Below are 22693 nucleotides of genomic sequence, written 5' to 3'. Positions count from 1 at the left end.
GCAAAGTGAAGGGAGTGTGAATGTGTCACAGTCTGTATGTTTAACTTCAACAGTGGTGCTTGCTGAATAAATACACTATGTAAATCTGCAAGATAAATTTCTGTTAAGCTGTTTATACGAGGCATCTGATAAGACCAGTAATAGCAAGGCAGTATTCCATGCAACAGATTTGTTTATGCAGTAGCTTGTACAATGTTTTTGTTGCCAGCAGGACTGCAGTAAGGAGGAAAGCTGGATGTGTGAAATGGTATCATGGACCAATGAACTGTGCAGCTCTGGCTCAATAATGTAAGCATACTTTGAATTTCTAAACTTGGATTGTGTCTGGTGAGAGTATTTTTTGAACTGTGTGATACAGGTGAAGTAATACTACTTACAAGGCTAACGTATTGGGTGGTGAAGACCCCCCCCCCCCCCCGCAAAAGAAAAGAAGTACTTTTCTGATTCAATCCCCGATATCCATGCTGTAAGATGAAAGACTGCCCTGTGGGTCACAGTAGGGGCTACTTCAGTAGCTGTGATGTTCATTTTCAAAAACGTGTACTGGCTGTTTTGTTTATATATTCGTGTCTAACCTGCCTGATGAAATGGAGGTTATGAAATTGGTTTTTGTACGAGCCACGCAATAATTGTCTGGCAGTTTGGAAGCAGCCTGTAGACTCTGATCTGATTTCTGTGCTGTGCCTGTGTGCTGCATGTGCAAAATTCCTTTTACCAGTTGCTTGCATTTAACCAATGACTGGACTGGACTGATCTGATGGTGTCTCATCCAATAACAGACATGTAGTAACCGCGGTGTGATTGTAAGCCAAATCCAAACAGATTTGCTGAATTTGGTGCTGAGCAGATTGGACACTTTTTCAAATACTTGTCATGATCTGTGTCACAATTATGCAAATAGTTAGTTTGAATTATGTCCAACTCCAAAGAGATCAAGTAATTAGCTAAAAGTATGAATTGAGATCATGTTTATATTACATAAAAGATTATGTATTGATGGTGGTGCAGGTGGTGTACCACAACTGTAGCATGTGAGCACTTATGGACAGTAGTGTGGTTCTGGATAACTGCTTCTCCAGGAAGCATCTCCATCTAGAACAACATAAATTTGTTGGAGAGCTAGGTGCGGGCATTGCACGGCATGGGGAAGCATGAGTGTTATCTAGCCATTTTGATCCAACAAACTGTCACAGCCCACGGGTTGGGAAGTGGTACAAATTTTGTCAAGGGCAAGGGGGTGCAGTTGATCTGCAAGTGAGGTCTTGAGTGCAGTCCTTCTCTGGGATAGCTTCTTACCCAATATCTGAACAAATGAACCATAGCATCTTGGAAAGAGGACTGATCAAATCAGGAGTCAAAAGAAATATGTTATTGATAGAGGACAGTACATTCACGGGGCAAGAGACTATGATTAGGAAAGTTGAGTTGCCTGTTTAATGGCATGATTGAAGACACTTACTTCCTCTTGGCTGGAGGTGAACTTGGAGTGGGAGACAAAGCATCTAATCATTTGCATCAGACTAATAACCAAAGCTGATTTGATTTATTGTCACATGTACCTAAGTACAGTGAAAAGCTTTGTTTGTGAACAGTACAGGCAGATCATAGTAAGCAAGCATATACAGATCAGAGGGTAAAAAAAATACTTGGGCAGAGTAAGGCATACAGGTTACACTGCACAGGATGTGCAGTAGGCAAGATCAGCATACTTGAAGCTAGAGAGTCCATTCATCAGTCTAGTAATGGCAGAGAAGAAGCTGTTCTTGAACCTGTTGGTACGTGTGTTCAAGCTTCTGTAACTTCTGCCTGATGGGGAGCATTATTGGGGTGGGATGGATCTTTGATGATGTTGTTAGCCTTTCTACAGCAACGAGACATGTAAATGGAGTAGAACCAGGAGTGATATTCTGCTTTGAAAATTTGAGGTTAAAGGTAAAATAGTGTCAAAAATCTTGAGTGCTATTTGATCCACTTGCAAATCTGTGTCAGGTTGAACACTTGCTTCAAAGTTTGGTGTGGGTGGTGGGGTTCATAGGGCATTGGTCCTAGTATTGGGGAAGGAGGAGGGAGCTTTTCCATTGGGGCAGGTTTCAAAACTTAATGGTATCAGTGATCTCTTGTTTTGAATAAAAGAAAATACTGGAGATGCTGGAAATCTGAAACAAACACAGAAAATGCTGGAGAAACCGAGCAGACCTGGCAGCATCTGTGGAGAGGAAACAGTTAAAGTTCTGAGTCTACTTTGTTTCATTGGGCTGTAGAAATACTGATGTTTCTTTCATTGAAACTGCAGTTACTGTATTCAGCGAGTCTTTGCTTGCTACCTTAAGACTGTACTTGATACCTGGGCTTTTTCAAAATTATGAGAAGCTTTTGTGAGATCTTACAACACAGGAGGAGACCATACCTGTACTGGCTGTTTAACAGAGCACTCTGTTTTGACTCACTCCTTGGATCTTCAGATTCTGTGAATATTTTCTGTTCAGGTTTATGGCCAATTTTGTTTTGAAAATGACAACTTTCCCTTCTGCCCAGTTTTATTTCACGAGTGTGTTTCTTCGTTAGTGAACTAAGCAAATGTTTTATTAACTGACACCTATGGGACCAGGATGGTTGATCAGATTCTCTGGATAGTCCAGAGGTCCACATAATCGATGTTAGACACGTGCACTAAATAGTAGAAACTGAATGCAGGGGATATGCACATCACCGTGATACTTATTACAGCATAAATCACTGAAATAATAATGCAACTTTGCCTTAAATAAAATTTACTGGCAGAGTCTTTTCACTCATGCTCTCAACTACTTGGACATCACTGTAGATTGTGGTATTTGAGGCGAAATTGACTCAAAATTGAATTGACAATTGATATTTCATGTGGCTATTTGATTGAACGATAAGTATATTTACTCTGGAATAAATACATTAAAAACTATAATAATTGGTCAGAATAATACAGTAAACTTCATGGTATTTAAGGTATGTAACTTTTGACGGTTTATCAAGGGTGCTGGTTAAAACAATGTTTGCTGTATTAATAACTAGGTCAGAGATCATTTATTAAAATAAGGGAATAGGGTTTTTTCTCAGTGAATAGTGAGTACCTGCAAAACAGGTGCAGAAAACAGAATATCCTTGAAAACGGAATTGATAAATATTCAGAAGTAAAAATGAAAGAAAGAGTTGAGAAGGACATGGATGGGATTACATAGCAGCGCAGTCCCAATGTAATAATGGTGGAATATTGATACTTTCTTATTTTTAAAAGTGTGACTGCAATTAGGAGCTAAGTAGGAGTCCAGTTGAGACTGATAACTTTTTAAATCATATTTGGATTCCCATTAATCACGATTTAAATTTTGAAGATTTTTACTGTAATAAACTAAAGTCAGTATTGACTGAAAATTGCTTTGGCAGTTACTAAACTAAACTGCAAAACAGGTAAAACTTATTTACACCATGCAGCATATATACTTTATAGTGCGCTTTCACAGGAAATAGCAGTCACTCCCAGCATTCAACGGGTTCACGTCTTCCTTTTCTGCTGAACTGTTAGTTCTCTCAAAAAGGAGAGATCCACTCTGGTGATTTCTTTCCTCCATTTAGATAATATTCATCTCCTCTATTCTTCCTGCCAAAGTGCCTAACCTCGCATTTTCCCACGTAATCCATCTGCCAAGATTCTGTCTGTCTTTATCCTTCTTTGGGTCATCCTCATCATTTGCCTTTCTACCTATTTTTGAGTAATCTGAAAATTTAGCAATGGTACATATACACCCCATGTTCAAGTTGTGAATACGTATTTCATTGTAAATATTGTGATCCCTGCACTGTTCCCTTTGGCACTCTACTAGTTAAAGGTTGCTATCCTGAGAATGACACCCTCTCCTTATCCCAACATTTTTCTTGTTAGTCCATCCTCTATCCATGCGAATATACTACTCTCAACTGCAGGGATTCTTAAGTAGTCCATGTGGTATATTATTAAGCGCCTTTTCGAAATCCAAATATTTTACATCTGGTTCCCCTTTATCCTGCTTGGTAACCCCTCAAAGAATGCTAATAAATTTGTCAGGCATGATTTTTCCTTCATGAAGCTGTGTTACTGTGCTTAACTAAATTATGTATTTTTAAATGTTTTGTCAGTACATCCTTTATAATAGGGTCTAGCATTCACCCAATGACCTATTAAATTAACCGGCCTATAGTTAGCTATTTAGTGGTCTGGACTCCATTTAGCTGGAGTTTCTCGTACAATTAAAATCTGAGATACATTGTGGATCCCAGCTGCTGAAAAATCTCTTGGTTAAGTCTTATCAAACCTAAAAGTCACCAAGTTATTGATGCCTGTAAGTCTTACCTTTCTGCCTCTGGCTATTTTCATGCGTGTGAAATGCATATTTGAGATTTTTCTAGATAGAAATCCATCATCATACTCTGGCAATCCTCTTGAAACACACTCTGATTCCCTTTTTAAATTAATTCTCACAAAAGGATTGAAGCTTTAGTTTTAACATTGAACCATGGAACTCTAATGGTGGTTACTTTCACATTAATCTGTTTTTCTTCCTTCTCCCAAGAAATTGTATGGTTTTGGATAGGATGAGGAACGTAGGTATTGTGCTGTACAAGGTATCACAGTTGTATGGGACAGATTGAATGGGCCAGGGTTTATTTTATCCATCATTATTTGTATGCTGACTCTAAAGTTTGATATATCTTAAACCCAATAGAGTGTGCATGCACAGCATTTCCAGCAGTACCAAGGGACACACATTGTATCTGTTGAGATGCAGATGGTTCTGGTTGGTCATCAATGAATGGTTTTTTAGCATTTTTACCTGAAGTTGAGTGGCAGCTGTACCTTTGGGAATCCTTGTTTCCTATACTTTTGCAAAGCTAATTGAACTGATTTATGTGCAACACCTCGTGAAAGGTTTTTAAGTGACTGTCTTAACTTCAATACTGAACCTTTTATGCATATTTGTTCATGGGATATGGGTAGCACTGGCTAGGCCAGCAATTATTGCTCTTCTCTAATTGTTTGGGACTTGGTGGCAATGTGCTGCCTTCATGAACTGTTGCAGTCCTTGGGATGGAGAGGCACCCACAGTGCTGTTAAGGGGGGTTTTCCAGGACTTTGATCCAGCAACACTGATGTAATGATAATATTGTTCAAAGTCAGGATGGTGAGGTTTAGAGGGAATTTACAGCTAGTCGTGTTCCCATGCTGCCCTTGTCTCGCTAGATGGTCGAGGTCACAGGTTCAGATGAAGGAACTTGGTGAGGTACTATGATGCATCTATAAGTGGTATACATGGCTACCACTTGTGTGTTGGTAATTAAGGGAGTAAATGTTGGATGTGGTAGATGGGATGGCCTGGACAGAGTGGATGTTGGGAAGATGCTTCCATTGGTAGGAGAGACGAGGACCTGAGGGCACAGCCTTAGAATAAAGGGATGACTTTTTAGAATGGAGATAAGGAGAAACTTCTTCAGCCTGAGAGTGGTGAATCTATGGAATTCACTGCCACAGAAGGCTGTGGAGGCCAGGTCATTGAGTACATTTAAGACTGAGATAGATAGGTTCTTGATTATCAAGGGTTACGGGGAGAAAGCAGGAGAATGGGGTTGAGGAACTTATCAGCCATGATTGAATGGCGGAGTAGACTCGTTTGGCCAAATGGCCTAATTTCTGCTCCTATGTCTTGCGGTCTTATGGATATCAACCAAATGTGCTTCTTTGTCTTGATGGTGCTGAATGTTATTGGAGCTGCATCCATCCAGGTAAGTGGGGAATATTTCATCACACTGCTGTCTTGTGACTTGTAGATGGTGGATAGGCATTGGAGAGACAGGAAATGATTCCTCTGACCTGCTCTTGTAGACACAGTATTTTGTATGGCTGGTCCAATTCAGTCAATGGTAACCACTCATTCAGTTAATACCATTAAGTGTCAAGGCAAATAATTCATTCTCTCCAGTTGAAGGTGGTCATTGCTGTCCACCAGTGTGACATGACTATTACTTGCCACTTATTGCTCAAGTCTGAATATTGTCTAATTAATAGAATTCCCCTTCAGCCCAACTCGTTGATGCTAACCAGGTTTTTTAAACTAAATTAGTTCCATTTCTCCTGTGATTAGCCCATATCCGTTTACCTGTCCAAATGTCTTTTAAATTCTGTAATTGTACTTGCCTCTATTATATCCTCCGACAGCTCATTCCATATACGCACAACCCTCTGTGTGAAAAGTTGCCCTTAAGGTCCTGTTTTATATCTTTTCCCCTCTCACTTTAAACACATGCCCTCTAGTTTTGGATACTCCTACCCTGGGGAGGACCTTAGCTTTTCACCTTATCTATGCTCCTCGTGATTTTATAAACCACTAAGGTCACCCCTCAGCTTCCTACACTCCAGGTTAAAAAAAAAGCCCTAGCCTATCCAGCCTCTCGTTATAACTCAAATGCTCCAATCTTGGTAACATCCTTGTAAATCTTTTTTGCACCCTTTCCAATTTAATAACATCCATCCTATAGCAGGGCGACCACAATTTTACGTGGTACACCAAATGTGGCCTTGCCAATATCTTGTACAGCCGCAATATGCCGTCCTAATTCCTGTACTCGGTGCTCTGACCGATGAAGGCAAACGTGCCAAGTGCCTTCTTCCCATCCTGTCTACCTGTGACACCGCTTTCAAGGAACCATGTACCTGCACCCCTACATCTCTCTGTTGGACAACACTCCCCAGGGCCCTACCATTAACTGTGTAAGTCCTGTCCTGGTTTGTCTTACCAAAATGCAACACCTCACACTTATCAGCATTAAACTCCATCTGCCATTCCTCGGCCCCCTAGCCCAGTTGATCAAGATCCTGAGGTGCTCTTAGATAACCTTCTTCACTGTTCACTATTACACTAATTTTGGTGTCATCTGCCACTTATTAACTATGCCTCCTATACTCTTACCCAAATCGTTTATATATTTGATGAACAACAGTGGACCCGGCACTGAACTTTGTACGCCTGCGATCAGTGGTGTGCCACAATCTGAACAACACACCTTGACCACTACCCTCTGTCTTCTGCCAACGAGCCAATTTTTTATCCAGATAGTTCTCCTGGATCCCATATAATTTAATTTTACTAACCAGTCTCCAATACGGATCCTTGTCGAAGGCCTTGCTAAAGTCCGTGTTGACAACGTTTATTGCTCTGCCTTCATCAATCTTCTTTGTCACCTCTTCAAAAAAACTCAATTCAATTTGTGAGACAAGATTTCCCACGCACAAAGCCGTGCTGACTATCCCTAATCAGTCCTTGCCTTTCCAAATGCATGTAATCCTGTCCCTCAGAATCCCCTCCAACAACTTAGCCACCACTGACATGAGGATCACTGGTCTTTAGTTCCTTGTCTTTTTCTTGCAGCCTTCTTTCTTAAATAATGGCACAACATTAGCCACCCTCCAGTCTTCCGGCACCTCACTGTGTCTGTCGATGATACGAATATCTCTGCCAGGAGCCCTGCAAGTTCTTCCCTAGCTTCACCACAATGTCCTGGGATACACTTGAACAGGTCTCGGGATTTATCTATGTTTACGTATTTTAAAATCTCCAGCACCTCCACTTCTGTAATGTGAACTCTTTTCAAGACATCATTATTCCCCCGAGTTCCCTAGCTTCCATGTCTTTCTCCACAGTAAATACTGACACAAAATATTCATTTACGATCTCACCCATCTCCTGTGGTTCCACACAAAAATGGCTTTGTTGATCTTTAAGGGGCCGTATTCTCTACCCAGTTACTCTTCTGCCCTAAATATACTTGTAGAATCTCTGGATTCTCTTTCACCTTATCTGGCAAAGATATCTCATGTCCCGTTTTTGCCCTCCTGATTTCTCTCAAGTGTACTCTTACACCCTCTATACTCCTTAAGGATTCGCTTGAATCGCAGCTGTCTATACCTGACACATATACCTCCGTCTTTTTCTCGACAATATCTCTAGTCATCCTGTGTTCTCTACTTGTGCCAGCTTTGCCCTTCACACTAACAGGAACATGCTTGATTTTGACAGCCTCCTCCAGTCAACTTTTGAAAGTTCCTGTCAAATACCATCAAATTGGCCTTGCACCAGTCTAGAACTTTAATTTGTTGACCAGGCCTACCTTTTCCATCATTATTTTAAAACTAATAGAATTATGGTCACTGGTCCCAAAGTGCTCCCTCACTAATACCTCGGTCACTTGCCCTGCCTTATTTCCCAAGTGAAGGTTGAGTTTTGCTCCTTCTCTAGTAGGACCATGTACATATTGATTGAGAGAGTTTTCTTGAACACACTGAACAAATTCCTCCCCATCTAAGCCCTTTACATGATGGCAGTCCCAGTCTATGTTTGGAAAGTTAAAATCCCCGACGATGACAACCCTATTATTCTTACATCTATCTGCAATCTCCCTACATATTTGCTCCACAAATTCCTGCTGACAACTAGGGGCTCTGGTGCTTAGACATGGTGGATCTGGCGAGTTACTGCTCCCAAGACTTAGAATATCTTAGAGTAAAGTACCGCCCCTACGACATGCCACACAAGTTCACCTCCACTATCTGACATCCTGCCCCATACGAAGTGCACTTGACAAAGTATACAACGCTACAAACATTCTTCGAACAGACTACCCCGTGGCCTTGTTCATCATAGCTGGTGATTTCAACCAAGCCAACCTCAAGAACATGCTACTATCAACACTTCTCCAATCCCACCAGAAGTCCAAACGTTTTTGACCATTGCTATACAATCATCAAAGATGCCTACTGATCCATCCCCCGTCCATATTTTAGAAAATCAGATCACAACACTGTGCTCCTCCTCCCAGCCTAAAGCAGGAATTGAAGCGAGGACCCAGTACAGAAAGTGGTGCAGTGTCGGTCTGAGGCAATGGAAGGGCTTCTATGGGATTGCTTAGAGTCGGTGGACCATTATGGGGGAGGCGACGGCCTAGTGGTATTATCACCGGACTGCTAATCCAGAGACCTAGACAACATTCTGGGGACCCAGGTTTGAATCCCGCCACAGCGGATTGTGGAATTTGAATTCAATAAATATCTTGAATTAAGAATCAGTGATGACCGTGAATTCATTGTTGATTGCCAGAACAACCCACCTGGATCACTAATGTCCTTTAGGGACAGAAACTGCCATCCTTACCTGGTCTGGCCTACATGTGACTCCAGATCCACAGCAATGTGGTTGACTCTTAACCGCCTTTTGGCAATTAGGGATGGGCAATAAACGCTGCCTAGACAGCGACACCCTCATCCTATAAATGAATAAAGGAAAAAAATTATTCAAGAACTCAGTGGCCAACCTAAACGAGTATGCCGTTACCATCACAGACTTCATGAGTAAGTGTGTAGAAGACTGTGTGCCAAAGAAGTTAATCCGAATATTCCCCAAACGAAAACCATGATGAACTGCTACTGAAGTCTAGGTCTAAGGCATTCAAGTCGGATAACCCTGACCTATACATGAAATCCAGGTACGACCTTGTAAGGCCTTTGGACAGACCAACGGGCAATACCAAATTAAGCTTGGGACCCAGACCAACTACATGGACACCCATCATTTGTGGTAGGGCTTACACATAACGGGCTATGAAGCAAAGTCGAACAGAATCACAGACAATGGTATATCCCGACCTGACAAGCTCTAAACTCCGAGACCTAGGTCTGGGCTCCACCTCCCACTCCCATCACCCCATAACTGGATCCTCAACTTCCTGACCCATAGACTGCAATCAGTAAGAATAGGTGACAACACCTTCTCCATCATAATGCTCATTACCGATGCCCTGCAAGGCTGTGTCTTCAGCCCCCTACCATACTCGTTATATACTCACCACTGTGTAGTCAATTCAACCCTAACTCCTTTTACAGGATTACTGACAACGCTGCTGCTGTAGGTTGGATCTCAAATAATGATGAGACAGAATACAGGAAAGAGATTAAGTGCATAGCAGCATGGTGTAAAGATGACAATCTCTCCATTGTCAGCAAAATGAAGGAGCTGATCATTGAATTCGGGAATTGGAGTGGAGGACATGCAGCAATGGTGCTGAGGTGGAGATGGTTGAGAACATCAGGTTCCCAGGAGTGATGATCACCAACAATCTGTCCTGGTCCACCCACATGAAAGCAACAGTCAAGAGAGCACAACAATGTCTCTACTTCCTCAGGAGGCTAAGGAAATTCGGCATGTCCATAAAGACTCTTACCAATTTTTAGAGATGCACCATAGAAAGCATCCTATCTGGACTTATCACAGTGTGGTATGGCAACTGCTCTTCCCAAGACTGTGAGAAACTACAGAGTCGTAAACACAGCCCAGTCCATCACACAAACCAGCTTTCCATCCATTGACTCCATCTGTACTTTTCACTGCCTCGGAAAAGCAACCAACATACTGAAAGACCCCTCCTGCCTTGGTTGTACTCTTCTCCACCCTCTTCCATTGGGCAGAAGACGTAAAAGTTTGAATACACATATGAATTGATTCAAGAATGGTGTTTTCCCCACCGTTATCAGACTTTTGAATGGACCTCTCAAATGTTAATTCTGATCTCTCTCTCTCTGCACCTTTTCTGCAGCTGTAACACTGTATTCTGCACTTTGTATAGTACGATCTATCTGGACAGCGTGCAAAACACTTCACTATATCTCAATACATGTGACAACGATAAATCAACCAATCAATCCGATGGTATAATCTCATCAAAGTGATCACCCCCTTCTTATTTCTCAGTTCCACCCATATAGCTTCACTGGAAACTGCACCCCCCTCCACCCCCAAAAGGAATAAACTCTCTAAGTGCTGCTGTACTGTTTTCCTGAATCAAAAATGCCACTACCCCTCCACCCTTGCCTCCCCTTCTATCTTTCCTTATAGCACCTATACCCAGGACATTGAGCTGCCACTCCTTTCCCTCCCTTAGCCATGTTTCTGTAATAGCTATGACATCCCAGTCCTATGTTCCCATCCTTGTCCTGATTTCATCTTCCCTACCTGTCAGGCCTCTTGCATTGAAATAAATGCAGTTTAATTCATCGATCTTCCTTGTTCCCTGCTGTGCTGTTGCTTGCTTTGTTTATTTAACTTGCTGTCTTTATTTTCTGTACCCAGCTCCACCTTTAGTTCCAGTTTTTATTTATTGAATTCGAAGCCCACCACCTGCCATGATGGGGTTTTAACCTGGGTCAACAATCCAGTGATAATACCACTAGACCATCACCTCCCCTTTTATATATGGATAGCTTCAGGGTCTCTGGAGTTGAGTGGACCTGAAAACTGCAAGCAACACTGAATATGCCCACTTCTGACCTTCTGGTGGGGAATGGTCATTGATGAAGCAGTAGATAGGGATTGGGCATAGGACACTCCCCTGATGAGCTCTTGCAATGACTTCCTCGGACTGGGATGATTGACCTTCAAAAATTACAACCACCAAAAAGGCAACTGGATGTCTATGTGAATAGGAAGGGTTTAGAGCAAATGCTGGCAAACGGGACTAGATTAATTTAAGATATCTGGTCAGCGTGGATGAGTTGGACCGAAGGGTCTGTTTCCACTTCTGTACATCTCTATGACTAAGTCAGAATGCTTAAAGGGCCAGAGCGGACACAATGGGTAAATGACCTGCTCTTGCACCATAACAGTTCTGTGAAGTATCTTTTTCCTTCCTGAACTCTTCATTGAAGCACGGTTAATTTCCTGGTTTGATTGGAATGGTAGAGTGGGTGCTATGTTGGACCACGAAGTGGCAGATTGTGATTGATTATAATTTTGCTGTTGCTGATGGTCACAACATCTCATGCCCAGTTTTGATCAGGTTTTCTCCTTGATGCCTATTCCATTTAGCACGTTGGTAGTGCCATGCAACACACTGGATCATAATGTTTAGGGTTTATTACCTTTCACTATTATTGTTCTCAATTTATTGGTTCATTCCCTACTGTATTTAACTGTATCAGTCATATTTATCCGTGTGCTAAACTGTCTCTGATCTATTCTTTTCCCCTCATGATTTGCCAAGCTTGCCAATTGAAGACATTGTTATCATGTGCAATTGTCCCTTTCCTGAAGAAGACTTTTACCCCAGGCATCTTTATCCATTTGCCTTATTCTCCCTTTAATGTACTTTCATTTTCATGACAAGTCTTTCGCTGGCATCTTATGCAATGACTCCTTAAACGTTTCCACATATCTATTACGTAACTGCAAACATATTGTGATATCGTCAAAACTTCCTGTATGTTAGTCAACCTCAACTTGCTTCGAACAAAACCGAGCGGCTGACCCTGAAAAGCCCAAGTGTTTCTAAGCCCATGTTATTCTGAATGTTCATACAGCAGCACAAAATACAGTGACTTATAATTGCTTGATATTATTCATCTCCTTTTCTTTTGGCACAGTACACTTCCAGTAATCTGAATAGTCCTGATAAAGTGAACTTACTCAATCAAAATAACATTATTCGTGGTAATGATGCACTCTAACATGCACAACACAAAGATCAGTGAAATTGTGGATAGTGCAGAAGGTTGTCAAGGGATACAGCAGGATATAGATCAGTTGCAGGTAGGGGTGGAGGAAATAGCATATGGAGTTTAATCTGGACAAGGTGTTGCTCTTGGGAGATCAAATGTTAAGGGCAAGTACACAGTTAATGGCAGGACCCTTAAGAGCACTGACATACGTAGGGATCTTGGGGTCCTAGTCCATAGCTCTCTGAAAGTGCCCATGAAAGTAGATAGGGTGGTAAAGAAGGCATATGGCATGCTTGCCTTTATTGGTTGGGGAATTGAGTACAAGAGTCAAGAAGTGATGTTGTAGCTTTATAAAACTTTGGTTAGGCCGTGTTTAGAGTATTGCATTCAGTTTTGGTTGCCACGTTACAGGAAGGATATGGAGGCCTGGGGGAGGGTGCAGAAGAGGTTTACCAGGATGCCGTCTGGATTAGAGGGTATGAGCTATAAGGAGAGGCTGAACAAACTACGGTTGTTTCCCCTGGAGTAGTGGAGGCTGAGGGGAGACCTGATAGAAGTTTATGAAGTTGAGAGGCATAGATAGGGTTGACAGAGAGAGTCTTTTTCCTATAGTTCAAACATGTAATATTGGAGCGCATGCATTTAAGGTAAGAGGGGGAAAGTTTTTTTTCTTTATTCATTAACAGGTCAGGGTGTTGCTGGCTAGGCAGCATTTATTGCCCATCCCTAGTTGCTCAGAGGGCAGTTCAGAGTCAACCACATTGCTATGGGTCTGGAGTCACATGTAGGCCAGACCAGGTAAAGATGGTAGTTTCCTTCCCTAAAGGACATTAGTGAACCAGATGGGATTTTCCTGACAATCGACAATGGATTCATGGTCGTCATTAGACTCTTAATTGCAGGTATTTTATTGAATTCAATAATTCCACCATCTGCCGTGGCGGGATTCGAACTCGGGTCCCCACAATGTTATCTAGGTCCCTGGATTAACAGTCCAGCGATAATACTAGGCAATCGCCTTCAAAGGAGATGTGAGGGGCAAGCTTTTTGCATAGAGAGTGGTAAATACCTGGAATGTACTGCCAAGGTGGAGGCAGATACAATAGGGGCATTTAAGGGGCTTTTAGATAAGCTCACAAATAAACAAGGAATGGAGGAATATGGACCGTGGGCAGGCAGAAGGCATTGTTTAATTTGGCATCATTTTTGGCAAAAATCATGGACTGAAGGGCCCATTCGTTGTGCTGTAATGTTTTATGTTCTAAAGTCCACTATCGTGCCAGTGAACACTGCATGCTCCCACTTGACAGATACCCAAATGTGATCGTAATTGCGAAAGAGGAGGGGGGACAGTCAGGCACAATTACCCCATCATGGCTGCTGCCTGGATATTTGGCCAGGTCCAGAGCAGAGCCACGAGGAGGATCTCTGGCCTGTACACCCCTCTCTGCATGGGATGAAACGGCACCTTTCCAAGTGGAGCAGCTTCTCCTATTCCTGGAGTCCTTTTAAAAGCTTTTAGTCCTTTTGTTGACTTTTTATTGTCTTGTTAACCTTCCTAATCCATTTGATATATTAATAAGGATGCAATTACCAGCAACCGCAGTGTTGATGTCCCTTTGCCCATGGCAGCTCACCCAATCAGGCCTGATTCTAAACCGTAACCAATAACTTGAGCCCATATTCCCTCAATATTAACAATGCTCAAATAATCCATTCTATATTATCTTCCTATCTTTATTTGTTATTTTTATTAAATCTAATTTTAGCTCTAGTTCAGAGAGGTCACAGTGAGGACAATAAGTTGATATTTGAGTCAAGAGGGGAGACTATAGAACTGTAGACTTTAGACGGGAGAAGAGGAAGGCTTGTGAATGATCAAGTTGTTAAGATCCTTAGAATTTTACAATTCAGGAAATAGTTGCCATTAGGCCCAATTACTTCGTGCTGGTCTTCACACAAACTTCTTACCACCTTGCTTCATCTACCCTGAGAATAGACCTTAAATTCTCTCCCATGCTTATCCAAATTCCCCCTAATAACCTCTATGCTATTCGTCTCATTGGCCCTTGTGACTGTTAAAGAGAAATTAGGAGCTGGTGCAGGCTGTTTGGTCCTCCAAGCCTGCTGTCCCATCCATTATGATCAAGGCTGATCATCTAAACCAATAGCCTGTTCCTGCCAATCTCAATCCTTTAAACCAAATTCCTTTAAACCCAAAATCCACAAACCTGACTGCCCTGGTCGACCCATTGTCTCCGCCTGCTCCTGCCCCACCGAACTTATCTCCACCTATCTTGACTCCATTTTCTCCCCTTTGGTCCAGGAACTCCCTACCTACGTCCATGACACCACCCACGCTCTCCACCTCCTCCAGAACTTCCAATTCCCCGGTCCCCAACACCTCATCTTTACCATGGACGTCCACTCCCTATACACCTGCATTCCCCATGCAGATGGCCTAAAGGCCCTCCACTTCTTCCTGTCCCGCAGGCCTGACCAGTCCCCCTCCACTGACACCCTCATCCGATTAGCCGAACTCGTCCTCACCCTGAACAACTTCTCTTTCAATTCCTCCCAATTCCTACAGACAAAAGGGGTGGCCATGGGTACCCGCACGGGCCCAAGCTATGCCGGCCTCTTTGTAGGATACGTGGAACAATCCCTCTTCCAAAGCTACACTGGCCCTATCCCCCACCTCTTCGTCCGTTATATTGATGACTGTATCGGCGCCGCCTCGTGCTCCCATGAGTAGCTCGAACAGTTCATCCACTTCACTAACACCTTCCACCCCAACCTTAAGTTCACCTGGACCATCTCTGATACCTCTCTCTCCTTCCTGGACCTCTCTGTCTCCATCTCTGGCATCCACCTCAAAACCGATATCCATTTCAAACCTACTGATTCCCACAACTACCTAGAATACACCTCCTGTCACCCACCTTCCTGCAAAAAGGCCATCCCCTATTCCCAATTCCTTCGCCTCCGCCGCATCTGCTCCCGAGATGAGGCATTCCACTCCGGGACTTCCCAGATGTACTTTTTTCAAGGACCGCAGCTTCCTCTCCACAGTGGTTGAAAATACCCTCGACCGTGTCTCCCACATTTCCCGCAACTCATCCCTCACACCCCCTACCCGCAATAACAACCAAAACAGAATCCCCCTCGTCCTCACGTACCACCCCAGCAACCTCCGAATCCAACGCATCATCCTCCGACGTTTCCACCATCTGCAATCTGACCCCACTACCAAAGACATTTATCCCTCCCCACCCTTATCTGCTTTCTGGAGGGACCACTCCCTCCGTGACTCCCTTGTCCGCTCCACACTCCCCTCCAGCCCCACCACCCCCGGCCCTTTTCCCTGCAACCGAAGCAAGTGCTACACCTGCCCTTACACCTCCCCCCTCACCCCCATCCCAGGCCCTAAGAAGACCTTCCACATCAAACAGCTGTTCACCTGCACATCTGCTAATGTGGTATACTGTATCTGCTGTTCCCGTTGTGGCCTCCTCTACATCGGGGAAACCAGGCGGAGGCTTGGGGACCGCTTTGCGGAACACCTAAGCTCGGTTCGCAATAAACAACTACACCTCCCAGTCGCGAACCATTTCAACTCCCCCTCCCACTCCTTGGATGACATGTCTATCCTGTGCCTCCTGCATTCCCACAATGATGCTACCCAAAAGCTGCAGGAACAACATCTCCTATTTTGCTTGGGAACCCTGCAGCCCAAGGGTATCAATGTGGAGTTCACAAGCTTCAAAATCTCCCCTCCCCCGACCGCTTCCCAAAACCAGCCCAGCTAGTCCCTGCCTCCCTAACCATTCCTCCCACCTGAAGCCCCACCCCCATCTCCTACCCACTAACCTCATCCCGCCTCCTTGACCTGTCCGTCCTCCCTGGACTGACCTATCCCCTCCCTAACTCCCCACCTACACTCACCTTTACTGGCTCCATCCCCGCCTCTTTGACCTGTCTGTCTCCTCTCCACCTATCTTGTCCTTTATCCATCTTCTATCCGCCTCCCCCTCTCTCCCTATTTATTTCAGAATCCCCTTCCCCTCCCCCATTTCTGAAGAAGCGTCGACCCGATACGTCAGCCTTCCTGCTCCTCTGATGCTGCTTGGCCTGCTGTGTTCATCCAGCTCTACACCGTGTTATCTCAGATTCTCCAGCATCGGCAGTTCCTACTATCCCTTTAAACTTTTTTTAGGTTGCCCCTCAACCTCCTGCGTTCTCGTAAAAACAAACCCAGCCGATCCAACCTTTCTTCATAGTTAAATTCCCCCCAAACCAGGCAACATCCTGGTACCATTTTAACTCCCCCCTCCCAGTCCCTGGGTGACATGTCCATCCTGGGCTGCCTCCAGTGTCACAATGACGCCACACGCAAACTGGAGGAGCAACACCTCATATTCCGCCTTGGGAGCCTACAGCCCAGTGGCATAAATGTGGAATTCACCAGTTTTAAAATCCCCTCACCCCATGTCCAAGCCCCCGTGTCATCCACGCCTCCAAGACCTGACACAACCTGTCCATCTTCTGTCCCACCTATTCACCCCACCCATCCCACTGACCTAACCCCACAACTCCCTATCTGCACTCACCTCTCACCAACCTTCCCCAGCCCCACCCCTCCTCTCTCTTTATTTCCCAGCTCCCTTCTGTCTCTGCATTTCTGAAGAAGGGTCCTGACCCGAAACGTCAACTTTCCTGGTCCTCTTATGCTGCCCGGCCTGCTGTGTTCCTCCAGTTCCACACTGTGTTATCTCTGACTCCAGTATCTGCAGTTCTTGCTATCTCTGAACATCCTGGTAAACCTTTTCTGCATCCTCTCCAAAGCATCCAAATCCTTTTTGGTAGTGTGGTGACCAGAGCTATACGCAAATTTTCAAGCGTGGCCTAACTAAAGTTCTATAAATTGCAGCATAACTCATCTGCCATTTTTCTGCCCATGGCTCCAACTGATTGACATCCTGTTGTATCCTATGACAGTCCTCCTCACTATCTGCAACTCCACCATTCTTTTTATCGTCCACAAACTAACTAATTAGACCGCTGTGTTTTCCTCCAAATCATTATGTAGATCACAAACAGCAGAGGTCCTAGCAGTGACCCCTATGGACACCACTAGTCACAGCCGTCCATTCTGAAAAGCATCCTTTCACCACTACCCTCTGTCTCCTATGACTAAGCTACTTCTGTGTCCATCTTGCCGGCTCACCCCGATACCATGTGACTTCACCCTTTGTACCTTTCTACCAGTCTACCATGAGGGAGAAGTGCTAGAACTGCTTCAGTCCCTCCTTTTTTTTTGCATTTAAGGTTAAAGTCATTCTGTGCAATGTAGCCTCAGATTTCACAATAGGAGGACACAGCTGTAAACGTAGGATTGAAATGACCTTTAGATTTAGAAGGTGATTGTACATATTTCTTATCAGACTGATTAGAAAATATTATGAAATATTTAGAGCAGGTGGGATTGAACCTAGACCTCCTGGCTCAGAGATAGGAGCACTACCACTGTCTCAAATGTCCCAAAAGGCGATTGTATGGACTGACATATCAGGGTGGCACAGGAGCTGATGGAATCAAAAAATTCAAGAGGTAGTTGGATAGTCTCCAGAGAAACTTGACAGACTCACATTTGGATATGACATTTCCTACATATTTTACTAGCCACATGAATGGAGGAGTCATTGACTGTCTCTCAAAATTCCTGTTTTCTGATATTACTCCAGTCTTTGATATACCTCCTTAATTAAAATGCATATTTGAGAATGATGCCCAGCTCCTATTTTCTGCCCCTACTCTGCTGTTTGATTAATTGGGGTGGAGTGATGATAGTTAATCTGGGCTAAAACCCTTTCATCCCACTAAAATTAACTAATTAACAGATGTATCCCTCTGTTCCAAGCCAAACAGAATCAGACTCATATAGCATGGCAACAGACGCTTCAGTCCATTGGTCCAACTCGTCCATGCCGACCACGTTTCCTAAACTGAATTAGTCCCATTTCCCTACCTTTGGCCCACATCCATCTGAACCTTTCCTATCTATGTACCTGTCCAAATGTCTTTTAAATGTTATAATTATACCTGCAACTACCACTTCCTCTGGCAGTTCATTCTATATACACACCACACTCTGTGTGAAAAAGTTGCCCTTCAGGTCCCTTTTAAATCTTGCCCCCATCTCTTTAAACCTGTGCCCTCTAGTTCTGGATTCCCCCACCCTGGGGAAAAGACGTTTGCTTTTCACCTTATCTATGCCCCTCATGCTTTTATAAACCTCAATAAAGTCATCCCTCAGCCTATAATACTCCAGGGAAAATGTCCCAGCCTATCCAGTCCTGGTAACATCGTTGTAAATCTTTTCTGTGTCCTTTCCAATTTAATAATATCCTTCCTATTCTTTTGGTTTTCTGAAAAGTATCTGCTCATTATCACTTGACTGTTTTTGGGAGCTTGATGTGCACAAATTGATTACCACGTTTGTTGTGTTCTTGGCGGTCTGCACCACTTTTCGACTTGTGTTGAATGTTTATTCAAAGTACAGTGTCCATGCCAACCGTCAGGCTGGAATCTGTGCTTTGCAATTCCCCAGACATTGTAAGTCCCCTTGGTCATGACTGCTGTGAAAATCAACCAGTGATGAGGAAAGATCTGGCAACTAACTAGGTGAATGAAGCACCAGCACCTGCGGCTGCTGCAATTACAGTGATGTGAAATGTTTGGATTTTCTGTGCCTTATGACACTTGAAGGTTTACTGAGCTGTGCCAGTAACAATCAAATAAGAGAGTGATTGATGAGCAGTCAGTCTGAGCAGGAGGCAGTAAAATCACAACTGGCCTGTCAACATTTCCCCACATAGATGGATGATCCCACCTCACTTCATGGAAATAACTATTGGCGAAAATCTGTGTGATAATGATATAATGCCATTGGGCCATAAGACACAGGAGCAGAGTAAGTACAATCTGACAAGATGAGACACAACTTGCTCCACAGTGTCAGCAAAAATGCTGTAGGTGGTGTCATTGTGTTCATCTGCAGCTGGGCTAGATGTAAACCGGTCTTCACTATTCGTTATTAATTTTATGCATCTTGTGCGACAGGGCAAAAAAAGTCCACAATTATTTATAAATGACAGAATTTTGAATTTCAGATCTTCTTCTAGAATAAGCAGACAGGTAGATATTTTTGAACATGTGTTGATCCTGTGATTTTGATGTAATATTCATTGTTGAACAATATAACTGGACTGCACTGCCTCAGTCCTCATGCGGATGAATGGTATGAGATTCAATTTTCCAAAACGACCTCATTATCTGATGGTTATCTTCAGTAAATATCAATTGCCATAACTCACATTGAAAACCTTTCCCTATAACACAAGAAAAGTATTAAGGATATACTTGCAATATAGTTTGATTTAACATTACGTCAGAAACTTGATGTGTCATAGGTGAATGTCACTAATAGTTGACTTCATTAATGACACCTTGAATCATAAGCGATTTACCATAAAACCATAAATGTAAACTTCCTGCTACTTGTACTTTCAATCTGCACCGTGCTAAAGAACTTGCTATGAGCTGGAGGATTGTTTTTCAGACTGGAGCCTTGTGACAAGTGGTGTGCCACAAGGATCAGTGCTGGAACCACTGCAGTTCATCATTTGTATAAATGATTTGGATGTGAACGTAAGTGGTATGGTTCGTAAGTGTGCAGAAATTGGAGGTGTAGTGGACAGCGAAGAAGGTTACCTCAGTGTACAACGGGATCTTGAGCAGATAGGCCAATGGGCCGAGGAGTGGCAGATGGAATATAATTTAGATAAATGTGAGGTGCTGCATTTTGGAAAGGCAAATCAGGGCAGGACTTATACACTTGATGGTAAGGTTTTGGGGAGTGTTGCTGAACAAAGTGATCTTGGAGTGCATGTTCATTGCTCCTTGAAAGATTGAGACGCAGGTAGACAGGATAGCGAAGATGGCGTTTGGTATGCTTGCCTGGGGCAGCACGGTGGCTTAGTGGTTAGCACTGCTGTCTCACAGCACCAGGGAGTCTGGCTCAATTCCACCCTTGGGCAACTGTCTATGTGGAGTTTGCACATTCTCCCCGTGTCTGCATGGGTTTCCTCCGGGTGCTCTGGTTTCCTCCCACAGTCCAAAGATGTACAGGCTAGGTGGATTGGCCATGTTAAATTGCCCGTAGTGTTCAGGGATGTGTAGATTAGGTCGGTTACAGGGGGATGGGTCTGGGTGGGATGCTCTGAGGGTCGGTATGAACTTGTTGGACCGAACGACCTGTTTCCACACTGTGGGGATTCTATGAGAAGCAGATCACTCAGTCTATTGAGTCCGCTCTGACATCCAGTGAAATCATGGCTAATCTGATAATGCATAATTCCACTTCCCTGCCTCTTCCCCATAACCCTTAACTCCCTTACTGATTAAAAATCTATCTCAGTCTTGAATATACTTAATGACCCAGTCTCAACAGCTCTCTGTGCTAAAGAATTTCGCAAATATACTAGCCTCTGAGGGAAGAAATTCATTCTTCACTTCTGTCTTAAAAGGGTGACCACTTCTTCTGAGATTGTGTCCTCTGGACCTGGACTCTCCCACAATGAAAGACAACCTCACTGCATCTAAATTGTCAAGTCCCCTAAGAACTTTGTAACTTTTAAGGTCACCTCTCATTCTTCTAAACTCCAATGAGTAAGTACCACCAACCTATATAACCTCTCCTCATAAGGCGGTCACTCCAAACCTGGTATCACCCTTGTGAACCTTCTCTGGACTACCCTCAATGCCAACATATCTGTGCTTAGATAAGGGGATCAAAACAGTAGTCTTGTTAGTGCCTTGTATAGATTTGAGAAGGATTGTTTATTTTTATTTTCCATTCCCTTCAAAATAAAGGCCAGTATTCCATTTCCCTTCCCTTTTACCTGTGTAATTAGTATGTTAGCCTTTCGTGAATTATGCATGAGGACTCCCAAATCACCTATGTTGTCATCTTTCTCCATAAATATTTAAATATTATTCACTTCCTTCTATACTTCATGCCAAAGTGCACGACCTCACATTTTCCCACATGATATTCCATCTGCATCCCACCTCCAGGTTTTTTTTTCCCCACTTACTTAACTTGTCTCTTTGCTTCTGCAGACTTTGTCATCCTCACTACTTGCCTTCCCACCTATTTTTGTCATTCGCCAATTGGCTAGAATACATGCACTTCCCTTAACCAAGTCATCAATGTATATTGTTAATATTTGTGGCCCTCACATTGTCCCTGTGGCGGTCCATTAGTCATAGGTTGCCATCCTGAAAACTCCCCTTTACTCTTCTTTTAGTAACCCAATCCTCGATCTATGCTAATGTAGTACTTCCAAGCCCATGGATTATTGTCTATGTTTTTCTAAATGCTTTGCTATTACATGCTTTATAATAGTCACTAACAGCTTCCCGAAAGCGGATTTTAATCAAACTGACCAACAGTCATCTGATTTTATTTTTGTCTCCTTACCTTTTTAAATAAGGGTGTTGCATTAGCAGTTTGCAATCCTCTAGGACTTTTTCAAATTGTAAGAATTCTAGGAAGATTACTACCAGTCCGTCTACTATCTCTGTAGGTGGTACTTTAAATATTCTAGTATGAATCCATGGATTGCCACCTTGCTGCATTGGAGAGTGTTCAGTTGATCCTGTGAGTGATACCGTCAAGAGTTCTCAACTCCTGGCAGGGTTATCCATGACAGTAAGGTGGGACAGGAGGAACTAGACAAAACGTCATCCAAAATAAGTCCCCAGTGATCCAGGCAGAAGATATTTGTGTGATATCAACACCTGCGATGGTGAACAGAGGCTGCAACAAGAGGACAATCTGGAATTGTCAAGGTTTCCTTGCCACTGAACTGAATTTATTTCTGTCTAGGACCATGTGATTGCTGATGTACAACAGGATTCCTATGTTCATAGAGTCATACAGCATGCAAACAGACCCTTGGGTCCAACATGTCCATGCCACCAAGTTTCCCACTTGCCTGCATTTGACCCCTATCCCTCTAAACCTTTCCTATCCATATGCCTGTCCAAATGTCTTTTAATTGTTGTAATTGTATCTGCATC

At 43.3% G+C, this 22693-nt stretch overlaps 1 protein-coding gene across 2 annotated transcripts in view; it reads left to right on the top strand.

Moving 5' to 3' along the window:
• map3k2 (mitogen-activated protein kinase kinase kinase 2) overlaps positions 1 to 22693 on the top strand; it is a 102640-nt gene that overhangs the window by 6673 nt on the left and 73274 nt on the right. The window contains exon 2 of one of the 2 annotated variants that reach the window (XM_048598530.1): positions 212 to 288. The exons of the other annotated variant lie outside the window; for it this stretch is intronic. The gene's annotated coding sequence lies outside the window, so the exon portion shown is untranslated. The remainder of the gene's footprint in view (positions 1 to 211; positions 289 to 22693) is intronic. 2 annotated transcript variants of the gene reach the window in all.

The sequence above is a fragment of the Rhincodon typus genome, chromosome 7 (assembly GCF_021869965.1).
Source record: "Rhincodon typus isolate 14 chromosome 7, sRhiTyp1.1, whole genome shotgun sequence".
NCBI classification, from domain to species: domain Eukaryota; kingdom Metazoa; phylum Chordata; class Chondrichthyes; order Orectolobiformes; family Rhincodontidae; genus Rhincodon; species Rhincodon typus.
This window is presented reverse-complemented; position numbering and strand designations above follow the sequence as displayed.